Consider the following 15,337-nt stretch of genomic DNA (forward strand, 5'->3'; position numbering starts at 1 on the left):
CAGCTTACCCTACTGAGCTACCATTTCTGACTTCTTCAAGCAGTCAATAAGCCTAATAAACCAACATGGCTTTTTTCTATACTTTAACACCATGTAACTCATATTAAAAGTAGGCCAAACAAGTTTTTCACAAAAGACAAATAAATAAAGCAATCTTTTGAACAGGTCTCTTTAATTAACAAATAGATTTACAGTTTAATGTCACAAAAGCAAACAAACTATTACATTAAAAAAAATAATTAACAATTTTTACTTGCCAATACTGGGGCTTGAACCCACAACCTTGTGGGGACCTGTTAATCAGTTAACCACCAGCTTAACCTACTGCGCTACCATTTCTGACTTGTTCAAGCAGTCAATAAGCCTAATAAACCAACATAGCTTCTTTTCCATACTTCAACACCATGAAACTCATTAAAAGTAGGCCAAACAAGTCTTTCAACAAAGACAAAGAAAAAAAGCAATCTTTTGAATAGGTCTCTTTAATAAACAAATTGATTTACAGTTTAATGTCACAAAAGCAAACAAACTATTAAATTTCAAAAGAGAAATAAAATGTTTAATTGCCAATACTTGGGCTTAAACCCACAACCTTGTGCGGACCTGTTAGTCAGTTAACCACCAGCTTAACCCACTGAGCTACCATTTCTGATGTTTTAAGCAGTCAATAAGCCTAATAAACCAACATGGCTTTTTTTCTTTACTTCAACACCATGTAACTCATATTAAAAGTAGGCCAAACAAGTTTTTCACAAAAGACAAATAAATAAAGCAATCTTTTGAACAGTTCTCTTTAATTAACAAATAGATTTACAGTTTAATGTAACAAAAGCAAACAAACTATTACATTTAAAAATTTTGACTTGCCAATACTGGGGCTTGAACCCACAACTTTGTCCGGACCTGTTAGTCAGTTAACCACGAGCTTAACCCACTGAGCTACCATTTCTGACTTGTTCAAGCAGTCAATAAGCCTAATAAACCAACATGGCTTTGTTTCTTTACTTCAACACCATGTAACTCATATTAAAAGTAGGCCAAACAAGTTTTTCACAAAAGACAAATAAATAAAGCAATCTTTTGAACAGGTCTCTTTAATTAACAAATAGATTTACAGTTTAATGTCACAAAAGCAAACAAACTATTACATTAAACAAATTAATTAACATTTTTTACTTGCCAATGCGGGGGCTTGAACCCACAACCTTGTGCGGACCTGTTAGTCAGTTAACCACCAGCTTAACAGACTGAGCTACCATTTCTGATGTGTTCAAGCAGTCAATAAGCCTAATAAACCAACATGGCTTTTTTCTTTACTTCAACACCATGTAACGTATATTAAAAGTAGGCCAAACAAGTTTTTCACAAAAGACAAATAAATAAAGCAATCTTTTGAACAGGTCTCTTTAATTAACAAATAGATTTACAGTTTAATGTCACAAAAGCAAACAAACTATTACATTTCAAAAGAGAAATAAAATGTTTAATTGCCAATACTTGGGTTCGAACCCACAACCTTGAGGGGACCTGTTAGTCAGTTAACCACAAGCTTAACCCACTGAGCTACCATTTCTGACTTGTTCAAGCAGTCAATAAGCCTAATAAACCAACATGGCTTTGTTTCTTTACTTCAACACCATGTAACTCATATTAAAAGTAGGCCAAACAAGTTTTTCACAAAAGACAAATAAATAAAGCAATCTTTTGAACAGGTCTCTTTAATTAACAAATAGATTTACAGTTTAATGTCACAAAAGCAAACAAACTATTACATTTAAAAAGAGAATTAAATTTTTTTACTTGCCAATACTGGGGCTTGAACCCACAACCTTGTGGGGACCTGTTAGTCAGTTAACCACCAGCTTAACCTACTGAGCTACCATTTCTGACTTCTTCAAGCAGTCAATAAGCCTAATAAACCAACATAGCTTTTTTCTATACTTTAACACCATGTAACTCATATTAAAAGTAGGCCAAACAAGTTTTTCACAAAAGACAAATAAATAAAGCAATCTTTTGAACAGGTCTCTTTAATTAACAAATAGATTTACAGTTTAATGTCACAAAAGCAAACAAACTATTACATTTAAAAAGAGAATTAAATTTTTTTACTTGCCAATACTGGGGCTTGAACCCACAACCTTGTGGGGACCTGTTAGTCAGTTAACCACCAGCTTACCCTACTGAGCTACCATTTCTGACTTCTTCAAGCAGTCAATAAGCCTAATAAACCAACATGGCTTTTTTCTATACTTTAACACCATGTAACTCATATTAAAAGTAGGCCAAACAAGTTTTTCACAAAAGACAAATAAATAAAGCAATCTTTTGAACAGGTCTCTTTAATTATCAAATAGATTTACAGTTTAATGTCACAAAAGCAAACAAACTATTACATTAAAAAAAATAATTAACAATTTTTACTTGCCAATACTGGGGCTTGAACCCACAACCTTGTGGGGACCTGTTAGTCAGTTAACCACCAGCTTAACCTACTGCGCTACCATTTCTGACTTGTTCAAGCAGTCAATAAGCCTAATAAACCAACATAGCTTCTTTTCCATACTTCAACACCATGAAACTCATTAAAAGTAGGCCAAACAAGTCTTTCAACAAAGACAAAGAAAAAAAGCAATCTTTTGAATAGGTCTCTTTAATAAACAAATTGATTTACAGTTTAATGTCACAAAAGCAAACAAACTATTAAATTTCAAAAGAGAAATAAAATGTTTAATTGCCAATACTTGGGCTTAAACCCACAACCTTGTGCGGACCTGTTAGTCAGTTAACCACCAGCTTAACCCACTGAGCTACCATTTCTGATGTTTTAAGCAGTCAATAAGCCTAATAAACCAACATGGCTTTTTTTCTTTACTTCAACACCATGTAACTCATATTAAAAGTAGGCCAAACAAGTTTTTCACAAAAGACAAATAAATAAAGCAATCTTTTGAACAGTTCTCTTTAATTAACAAATAGATTTACAGTTTAATGTAACAAAAGCAAACAAACTATTACATTTAAAAATTTTGACTTGCCAATACTGGGGCTTGAACCCACAACTTTGTCCGGACCTGTTAGTCAGTTAACCACGAGCTTAACCCACTGAGCTACCATTTCTGACTTGTTCAAGCAGTCAATAAGCCTAATAAACCAACATGGCTTTGTTTCTTTACTTCAACACCATGTAACTCATATTAAAAGTAGGCCAAACAAGTTTTTCACAAAAGACAAATAAATAAAGCAATCTTTTGAACAGGTCTCTTTAATTAACAAATAGATTTACAGTTTAATGTCACAAAAGCAAACAAACTATTACATTAAACAAATTAATTAACATTTTTTACTTGCCAATGCGGGGGCTTGAACCCACAACCTTGTGCGGACCTGTTAGTCAGTTAACCACCAGCTTAACAGACTGAGCTACCATTTCTGATGTGTTCAAGCAGTCAATAAGCCTAATAAACCAACATGGCTTTTTTCTTTACTTCAACACCATGTAACGTATATTAAAAGTAGGCCAAACAAGTTTTTCACAAAAGACAAATAAATAAAGCAATCTTTTGAACAGGTCTCTTTAATTAACAAATAGATTTACAGTTTAATGTCACAAAAGCAAACAAACTATTACATTAAAAAAATTAATTAACATTTTTTATTTGCCAATACTGGGGCTTGAACCCACAACCTTGTGGGGAACTGTTAGTCAGTTAACCACCAGCTTAACTCACTGAGCTACCACTTCTGACTTTTGCAAGCAGTCAATAAGCCTAATGAACCAACATAGCTTCTTTTCCATACTTCAACACCATGAAACTCATTAAAAGTAGGCCAAACAAGTCTTTCAACAAAGACAAAGAAAAAAAGCAATCTTTTGAACAGGTCTCTTTAATAAACAAATTGATTTACAGTTTAATGTCACAAAAGCAAACAAACTATTACATTTCAAAAGAGAAATAAAATGTTTAATTGCCAATACTTGGGCTTGAACCCACAACCTTGTGCGGACCTGTTAGTCAGTTAACCACAAGCTTAACCCACTGAGCTACCATTTCTGACTTGTTCAAGCAGTCAATAAGCCTAATAAACCAACATGGCTTTGTTTCTTTACTTCAACACCATGTAACTCATATTAAAAGTAGGCCAAACAAGTTTTTCACAAAAGACAAATAAATAAAGCAATCTTTTGAACAGGTCTCTTTAATTAACAAATAGATTTACAGTTTAATGTCACAAAAGCAAACAAACTATTACATTTAAAAAGAGAATTAAATTTTTTTACTTGCCAATACTGGGGCTTGAACCCACAACCTTGTGGGGACCTGTTAGTCAGTTAACCACCAGCTTACCCTACTGAGCTACCATTTCTGACTTCTTCAAGCAGTCAATAAGCCTAATAAACCAACATAGCTTTTTTCTATACTTTAACACCATGTAACTCATATTAAAAGTAGGCCAAACAAGTTTTTCACAAAAGACAAATAAATAAAGCAATCTTTTGAACAGGTCTCTTTAATTAACAAATAGATTTACAGTTTAATGTCACAAAAGCAAACAAACTATTACATTAAAAAAAATAATTAACAATTTTTACTTGCCAATACTGGGGCTTGAACCCACAACCTTGTGGGGACCTGTTAGTCAGTTAACCACCAGCTTAACCTACTGCGCTACCATTTCTGACTTGTTCAAGCAGTCAATAAGCCTAATAAACCAACATAGCTTCTTTTCCATACTTCAACACCATGAAACTCATTAAAAGTAGGCCAAACAAGTCTTTCAACAAAGACAAAGAAAAAAAGCAATCTTTTGAATAGGTCTCTTTAATAAACAAATTGATTTACAGTTTAATGTCACAAAAGCAAACAAACTATTAAATTTCAAAAGAGAAATAAAATGTTTAATTGCCAATACTTGGGCTTAAACCCACAACCTTGTGCGGACCTGTTAGTCAGTTAACCACCAGCTTAACCCACTGAGCTACCATTTCTGATGTTTTAAGCAGTCAATAAGCCTAATAAACCAACATGGCTTTTTTCTTTACTTCAACACCATGTAACTCATATTAAAAGTAGGCCAAACAAGTTTTTCACAAAAGACAAATAAATAAAGCAATCTTTTGAACAGTTCTCTTTAATTAACAAATAGATTTACAGTTTAATGTAACAAAAGCAAACAAACTATTACATTTAAAAAGAGAATTAAATTTTTTTACTTGCCAATAGTGGGGCTTGAACCCACAACCTTGTGGGGACCTGTTAGTCTGTTAACCACCAGCTTAACCTACTGCGCTACCATTTCTGACTTGTTCAAGCAGTCAATAAGCTTAATAAACCAACATAGCTTCTTTTCCATACTTCAACACCATGAAACTCATTAAAAGTAGGCCAAACAAGTCTTTCAACAAAGACAAAGAAAAAAAGCAATCTTTTGAATAGGTCTCTTTAATAAACAAATTGATTTACAGTTTAATGTCACAAAAGCAAACAAACTATTACATTTCAAAAGAGAAATAAAATGTTTAATTGCCAATACTTGGGCTTAAACGCACAACCTTGTGCGGACCTGTTAGTCAGTTAACCACCAGCTTAACCCACTGAGCTACCATTTCTGATGTGTTCAAGCAGTCAATAAGCCTAATAAACCAACATGGCTTTTTTCTTTACTTCAACACCATGTAACTCATATTAAAAGTAGGCCAAACAAGTTTTTCACAAAAGACAAATAAATAAAGCAATCTTTTGAACAGGTCTCTTTAATTAACAAATAGATTTACAGTTTAATGTCACAAAAGCAAACAAACTATTACATTTTTTATTTGCCAATACTGGGGCTTGAACACACAACCTTGTGCGGACCTGTTAGTCAGTTAACCACCAGCTTAACCCACTGAGCTACCATTTCTGACTTGTTCAAGCAGTCAATAATCCTAATAAATCAACATGGCTTTGTTTCTTTACTTCAACACCATGTAACTCATATTAAAAGTAGGCCAAACAAGTTTTTCACAAAAGACAAATAAATAAAGCAATCTTTTGAACAGGTCTCTTTAATAAACAAATTGATTTACAGTTTAATGTCACAAAAGCAAACAAACTATTAGATTTCAAAAGATAAATAAAATGTTAAATGGCTAATACTGGGGCTTGAACCCACAACATTGTGCGGACCTGTTAGTCAGATAACCACCAGCTTAACCCACTGAGCTACCATTTCTGACTTGCTCAAGCAGTCAATAAGCCTAATAAACCAACATGGCTTTTTTTCTTTACTTCAACACCATGTAACTCATATTAAAAGTAGGCCAAACAAGTTTTTCAGAAAAGACAAATAAATAAAGCAATCTTTTGAACAGGTCTCTTCAATTAACAAATAGATTTACAGTTGAATGTCACAAAAGCAAACAAACTATTACATTTAAAAAGAGAATTAAATTTTTTTACTTGCCAATACTGGGGCTTGAACCCACAACCTTGTGCGGACCTGTTAGTCAGTTAACCGCAAGCTTAACCCACTGAGCTACCATTTCTGACTTGTTCCAGCAGTCAATAAGCCTAATAAACCAACATGGCTTTGTTTCTTTACTTCAACACCATGTAACTCATATTAAAAGTAGGCCAAACAAGTTTTTCACAAAAGACAAATAAATAAAGCAATCTTTTGAACAGGTCTCTTTAATTAACAAATAGATTTACAGTTTAATGTCACAAAAGCAAACAAACTATTACATTTAAAAAGAGAATTAAATTTTTTTACTTGCCAATACTGGGGCTTGAACCCACAACCTTGTGGGGACCTGTTAGTCAGTTAACCACCAGCTTAACCTACTGAGCTACCATTTCTGACTTCTTCAAGCAGTCAATAAGCCTAATAAACCAACATAGCTTTTTTCTATACTTTAACACCATGTAACTCATATTAAAAGTAGGCCAAACAAGTTTTTCACAAAAGACAAATAAATAAAGCAATCTTTTGAACAGGTCTCTTTAATTAACAAATAGATTTACAGTTTAATGTCACAAAAGCAAACAAACTATTACATTAAAAAAATAAATTAACATTTTTTACTTGCCAATACTGGGGCTTGAACCCACAACCTTGTGCGGACCTGTTAGTCAGTTAACCACCAGCTTAACAGACTGAGCTACCATTTCTGATGTGTTCAAGCAGTCAATAAGCCTAATAAACCAAAATGGCTTTTTTCTTTACTTCAACACCATGTAACGCATATTAAAAGTAGGCCAAACAAGTTTTTCACAAAAGACAAATAAATAAAGCAATCTTTTAAACAGGTCTCTTTAATTAACAAATAGATTTACAGTTTAATGTCACAAAAGCAAACAAACTATTACATTTAAAAAGGGAATTAAATTTTTTTACTTGCCAATACTGGGGCTTGAACCCACAACCTTGTGGGGACCTGTTAGTCAGTTAACCACCAGCTTAACCTACTGCGCTACCATTTCTGACTTGTTCAAGCAGTCAATAAGCCTAATAAACCAACATAGCTTCTTTTCCATACTTCAACACCATGAAACTCATTAAAAGTAGGCCAAACAAGTCTTTCAACAAAGACAAATAAATAAAGCAATCTTTTGAACAGGTCTCTTTAATTAACAAATAGATTTACAGTTTAATCTCACAAAAGCAAACAAACTATTACATTTAAAAAAATAATTAACATTTTTTATTTGCCAATACTGGGGCTTGAACCCACAACCTTGTGCGGACCTGTTAGTCAGTTAACCACCAGCTTAACCCACTGAGCTACCATTTCTGACTTGTTCAAGCAGTCAATAAGCCTAATAAATCAACATGGCTTTGTTTCTTTACTTCAACACCATGTAACTCATATTAAAAGTAGGCCAAACAAGTTTTTCACAAAAGACAAATAAATAAAGCAATCTTTTGAACAGGTCTCCTTAATAAACAAATTGATTTACAGTTTAATGTCACAAAAGCAAACAAACTATTAGATTTCAAAAGAGAAATAAAATGTTTAATGGCTAATACTGGGGCTTGAACCCACAACCTTGTGCGGACCTGTTAGTCAGTTAACCACCAGCTTAACCCACTGAGCTACCATTTCTGAATTGCTCAAGCAGTCAAAAAGCCTAATAAACCAACATGGCTTTTTTTCTTTACTTCAACACCATGTAACTCATATTAAAAGTAGGCCAAACAAGTTTTTCAGAAAAGACAAATAAATAAAGCAATCTTTTGAACAGGTCTCTTTAATTAACAAATAGATTTACAGTTGAATGTCACAAAAGCAAACAAACTATTACATTTAAAAAGAGAATTAAATTTTTTTACTTGCCAATAGTGGGGCTTGAACCCACAACCTTGTGGGGACCTGTTAGTCTGTTAACCACCAGCTTAACCTACTGCGCTACCATTTCTGACTTGTTCAAGCAGTCAATAAGCCTAATAAACCAACATAGCTTCTTTTCCATACTTCAACACCATGAAACTCATTAAAAGTAGGCCAAACAAGTCTTTCAACAAAGACAAAGAAAAAAAGCAATCTTTTGAATAGGTCTCTTTAATAAACAAATTGATTTACAGTTTATTGTCACAAAAGCAAACAAACTATTAAATTTCAAAAGAGAAATAAAATGTTTAGTTGCCAATACTTGGGCTTAAACCCACAACCTTGTGCGGACCTGTTAGTCAGTTAACCACCAGCTTAACAGACTGAGCTACCATTTCTGATGTGTTCAAGCAGTCAATAAGCCTAATAAACCAAAATGGCTTTTTTCTTTACTTCAACACCATGTAACGCATATTAAAAGTAGGCCAAACAAGTTTTTCACAAAAGACAAATAAATAAAGCAATCTTTTAAACAGGTCTCTTTAATTAACAAATAGATTTACAGTTTAATCTCACAAAAGCAAACAAACTATTACATTTAAAAAGGGAATTAAATTTTTTTACTTGCCAATACTGGGGCTTGAACCCACAACCTTGTGGGGACCTGTTAGTCAGTTAACCACCAGCTTAACCTACTGCGCTACCATTTCTGACTTGTTCAAGCAGTCAATAAGCCTAATAAACCAACATAGCTTCTTTTCCATACTTCAACACCATGAAACTCATTAAAAGTAGGCCAAACAAGTCTTTCAACAAAGACAAATAAATAAAGCAATCTTTTGAACAGGTCTCTTTAATTAACAAATAGATTTACAGTTTAATGTCACAAAAGCAAACAAACTATTACATTTAAAAAAATAATTAACATTTTTTATTTGCCAATACTGGGGCTTGAACCCACAACCTTGTGCGGACCTGTTAGTCAGTTAACCACCAGCTTAACCCACTGAGCTACCATTTCTGACTTGTTCAAGCAGTCAATAAGCCTAATAAATCAACATGGCTTTGTTTCTTTACTTCAACACCATGTAACTCATATTAAAAGTAGGCCAAACAAGTTTTTCACAAAAGACAAATAAATAAAGCAATCTTTTGAACAGGTCTCTTTAATAAACAAATTGATTTACAGTTTAATGTCACAAAAGCAAACAAACTATTAGATTTCAAAAGAGAAATAAAATGTTTAATGGCTAATACTGGGGCTTGAACCCACAACCTTGTGCGGACCTGTTAGTCAGTTAACCACCAGCTTAACCCACTGAGCTACCATTTCTGAATTGCTCAAGCAGTCAAAAAGCCTAATAAACCAACATGGCTTTTTTTCTTTACTTCAACACCATGTAACTCATATTAAAAGTAGGCCAAACAAGTTTTTCACAAAAGACAAATAAATAAAGCAATCTTTTGAACAGGTCTCTTTAATAAACAAATTGATTTACAGTTTAATGTCACAAAAGCAAACAAACTATTAGATTTCAAAAGAGAAATAAAATGTTTAATGGCTAATACTGGGGCTTGAACCCACAACCTTGTGCGCACCTGTTAGTCAGTTAACCACCAGCTTAACCCACTGAGCTACCATTTCTGAATTGCTCAAGCAGTCAAAAAGCCTAATAAACCAACATGGCTTTTTTTCTTTACTTCAACACCATGTAACTCATATTAAAAGTAGGCCAAACAAGTTTTTCAGAAAAGACAAATAAATAAAGCAATCTTTTGAACAGGTCTCTTTAATTAACAAATAGATTTACAGTTGAATGTCACAAAAGCAAACAAACTATTACATTTAAAAAGAGAATTAAATTTTTTTACTTGCCAATAGTGGGGCTTGAACCCACAACCTTGTGGGGACCTGTTAGTCTGTTAACCACCAGCTTAACCTACTGCGCTACCATTTCTGACTTGTTCAAGCAGTCAATAAGCCTAATAAACCAACATAGCTTCTTTTCCATACTTCAACACCATGAAACTCATTAAAAGTAGGCCAAACAAGTCTTTCAACAAAGACAAAGAAAAAAAGCAATCTTTTGAATAGGTCTCTTTAATAAACAAATTGATTTACAGTTTATTGTCACAAAAGCAAACAAACTATTAAATTTCAAAAGAGAAATAAAATGTTTAGTTGCCAATACTTGGGCTTAAACCCACAACCTTGTGCGGACCTGTTAGTCAGTTAACCACCAGCTTAACAGACTGAGCTACCATTTCTGATGTGTTCAAGCAGTCAATAAGCCTAATAAACCAAAATGGCTTTTTTCTTTACTTCAACACCATGTAACGCATATTAAAAGTAGGCCAAACAAGTTTTTCACAAAAGACAAATAAATAAAGCAATCTTTTAAACAGGTCTCTTTAATTAACAAATAGATTTACAGTTTAATCTCACAAAAGCAAACAAACTATTACATTTAAAAAGGGAATTAAATTTTTTTACTTGCCAATACTGGGGCTTGAACCCACAACCTTGTGGGGACCTGTTAGTCAGTTAACCACCAGCTTAACCTACTGCGCTACCATTTCTGACTTGTTCAAGCAGTCAATAAGCCTAATAAACCAACATAGCTTCTTTTCCATACTTCAACACCATGAAACTCATTAAAAGTAGGCCAAACAAGTCTTTCAACAAAGACAAAGAAAAAAAGCAATCTTTTGAACAGGTCTCTTTAATAAACAAATTGATTTACAGTTTAATGTCACAAAAGCAAACAAACTATTACATTTCAAAAGAGAAATAAAATGTTTAATTGCCAATACTTGGGCTTGAACCCACAACCTTGTGCGGACCTGTTAGTCAGTTAACCACAAGCTTAACCCACTGAGCTACCATTTCTGACTTGTTCAAGCAGTCAATAAGCCTAATAAACCAACATGGCTTTGTTTCTTTACTTCAACACCATGTAACTCATATTAAAAGTAGGCCAAACAAGTTTTTCACAAAAGACAAATAAATAAAGCAATCTTTTGAACAGGTCTCTTTAATTAACAAATAGATTTACAGTTTAATGTCACAAAAGCAAACAAACTATTACATTTAAAAAGAGAATTAAATTTTTTTACTTGCCAATACTGGGGCTTGAACCCACAACCTTGTGGGGACCTGTTAGTCAGTTAACCACCAGCTTACCCTACTGAGCTACCATTTCTGACTTCTTCAAGCAGTCAATAAGCCTAATAAACCAACATAGCTTTTTTCTATACTTTAACACCATGTAACTCATATTAAAAGTAGGCCAAACAAGTTTTTCACAAAAGACAAATAAATAAAGCAATCTTTTGAACAGGTCTCTTTAATTAACAAATAGATTTACAGTTTAATGTCACAAAAGCAAACAAACTATTACATTAAAAAAAATAATTAACAATTTTTACTTGCCAATACTGGGGCTTGAACCCACAACCTTGTGGGGACCTGTTAGTCAGTTAACCACCAGCTTAACCTACTGCGCTACCATTTCTGACTTGTTCAAGCAGTCAATAAGCCTAATAAACCAACATAGCTTCTTTTCCATACTTCAACACCATGAAACTCATTAAAAGTAGGCCAAACAAGTCTTTCAACAAAGACAAAGAAAAAAAGCAATCTTTTGAATAGGTCTCTTTAATAAACAAATTGATTTACAGTTTAATGTCACAAAAGCAAACAAACTATTAAATTTCAAAAGAGAAATAAAATGTTTAATTGCCAATACTTGGGCTTAAACCCACAACCTTGTGCGGACCTGTTAGTCAGTTAACCACCAGCTTAACCCACTGAGCTACCATTTCTGATGTTTTAAGCAGTCAATAAGCCTAATAAACCAACATGGCTTTTTTCTTTACTTCAACACCATGTAACTCATATTAAAAGTAGGCCAAACAAGTTTTTCACAAAAGACAAATAAATAAAGCAATCTTTTGAACAGTTCTCTTTAATTAACAAATAGATTTACAGTTTAATGTAACAAAAGCAAACAAACTATTACATTTAAAAAGAGAATTAAATTTTTTTACTTGCCAATAGTGGGGCTTGAACCCACAACCTTGTGGGGACCTGTTAGTCTGTTAACCACCAGCTTAACCCACTGAGCTACCATTTCTGACTTGTTCAAGCAGTCAATAAGCCTAATAAATCAACATGGCTTTGTTTCTTTACTTCAACACCATGTAACTCATATTAAAAGTAGGCCAAACAAGTTTTTCACAAAAGACAAATAAATAAAGCAATCTTTTGAACAGGTCTCCTTAATAAACAAATTGATTTACAGTTTAATGTCACAAAAGCAAACAAACTATTAGATTTCAAAAGAGAAATAAAATGTTTAATGGCTAATACTGGGGCTTGAACCCACAACCTTGTGCGGACCTGTTAGTCAGTTAACCACCAGCTTAACCCACTGAGCTACCATTTCTGAATTGCTCAAGCAGTCAAAAAGCCTAATAAACCAACATGGCTTTTTTTCTTTACTTCAACACCATGTAACTCATATTAAAAGTAGGCCAAACAAGTTTTTCAGAAAAGACAAATAAATAAAGCAATCTTTTGAACAGGTCTCTTTAATTAACAAATAGATTTACAGTTGAATGTCACAAAAGCAAACAAACTATTACATTTAAAAAGAGAATTAAATTTTTTTACTTGCCAATAGTGGGGCTTGAACCCACAACCTTGTGGGGACCTGTTAGTCTGTTAACCACCAGCTTAACCTACTGCGCTACCATTTCTGACTTGTTCAAGCAGTCAATAAGCCTAATAAACCAACATAGCTTCTTTTCCATACTTCAACACCATGAAACTCATTAAAAGTAGGCCAAACAAGTCTTTCAACAAAGACAAAGAAAAAAAGCAATCTTTTGAATAGGTCTCTTTAATAAACAAATTGATTTACAGTTTATTGTCACAAAAGCAAACAAACTATTAAATTTCAAAAGAGAAATAAAATGTTTAGTTGCCAATACTTGGGCTTAAACCCACAACCTTGTGCGGACCTGTTAGTCAGTTAACCACCAGCTTAACAGACTGAGCTACCATTTCTGATGTGTTCAAGCAGTCAATAAGCCTAATAAACCAAAATGGCTTTTTTCTTTACTTCAACACCATGTAACGCATATTAAAAGTAGGCCAAACAAGTTTTTCACAAAAGACAAATAAATAAAGCAATCTTTTAAACAGGTCTCTTTAATTAACAAATAGATTTACAGTTTAATCTCACAAAAGCAAACAAACTATTACATTTAAAAAGGGAATTAAATTTTTTTACTTGCCAATACTGGGGCTTGAACCCACAACCTTGTGGGGACCTGTTAGTCAGTTAACCACCAGCTTAACCTACTGCGCTACCATTTCTGACTTGTTCAAGCAGTCAATAAGCCTAATAAACCAACATAGCTTCTTTTCCATACTTCAACACCATGAAACTCATTAAAAGTAGGCCAAACAAGTCTTTCAACAAAGACAAATAAATAAAGCAATCTTTTGAACAGGTCTCTTTAATTAACAAATAGATTTACAGTTTAATGTCACAAAAGCAAACAAACTATTACATTTAAAAAAATAATTAACATTTTTTATTTGCCAATACTGGGGCTTGAACCCACAACCTTGTGCGGACCTGTTAGTCAGTTAACCACCAGCTTAACCCACTGAGCTACCATTTCTGACTTGTTCAAGCAGTCAATAAGCCTAATAAATCAACATGGCTTTGTTTCTTTACTTCAACACCATGTAACTCATATTAAAAGTAGGCCAAACAAGTTTTTCACAAAAGACAAATAAATAAAGCAATCTTTTGAACAGGTCTCTTTAATAAACAAATTGATTTACAGTTTAATGTCACAAAAGCAAACAAACTATTAGATTTCAAAAGAGAAATAAAATGTTTAATGGCTAATACTGGGGCTTGAACCCACAACCTTGTGCGGACCTGTTAGTCAGTTAACCACCAGCTTAACCCACTGAGCTACCATTTCTGAATTGCTCAAGCAGTCAAAAAGCCTAATAAACCAACATGGCTTTTTTTCTTTACTTCAACACCATGTAACTCATATTAAAAGTAGGCCAAACAAGTTTTTCACAAAAGACAAATAAATAAAGCAATCTTTTGAACAGGTCTCTTTAATAAACAAATTGATTTACAGTTTAATGTCACAAAAGCAAACAAACTATTAGATTTCAAAAGAGAAATAAAATGTTTAATGGCTAATACTGGGGCTTGAACCCACAACCTTGTGCGCACCTGTTAGTCAGTTAACCACCAGCTTAACCCACTGAGCTACCATTTCTGAATTGCTCAAGCAGTCAAAAAGCCTAATAAACCAACATGGCTTTTTTTCTTTACTTCAACACCATGTAACTCATATTAAAAGTAGGCCAAACAAGTTTTTCAGAAAAGACAAATAAATAAAGCAATCTTTTGAACAGGTCTCTTTAATTAACAAATAGATTTACAGTTGAATGTCACAAAAGCAAACAAACTATTACATTTAAAAAGAGAATTAAATTTTTTTACTTGCCAATAGTGGGGCTTGAACCCACAACCTTGTGGGGACCTGTTAGTCTGTTAACCACCAGCTTAACCTACTGCGCTACCATTTCTGACTTGTTCAAGCAGTCAATAAGCCTAATAAACCAACATAGCTTCTTTTCCATACTTCAACACCATGAAACTCATTAAAAGTAGGCCAAACAAGTCTTTCAACAAAGACAAAGAAAAAAAGCAATCTTTTGAATAGGTCTCTTTAATAAACAAATTGATTTACAGTTTATTGTCACAAAAGCAAACAAACTATTAAATTTCAAAAGAGAAATAAAATGTTTAGTTGCCAATACTTGGGCTTAAACCCACAACCTTGTGCGGACCTGTTAGTCAGTTAACCACCAGCTTAACAGACTGAGCTACCATTTCTGATGTGTTCAAGCAGTCAATAAGCCTAATAAACCAAAATGGCTTTTTTCTTTACTTCAACACCATGTAACGCATATTAAAA

This window comes from Silurus aristotelis, assembly GCF_946808225.1.
Source record: "Silurus aristotelis genome assembly, chromosome: 1".
Lineage (NCBI taxonomy): Eukaryota > Metazoa > Chordata > Actinopteri > Siluriformes > Siluridae > Silurus > Silurus aristotelis.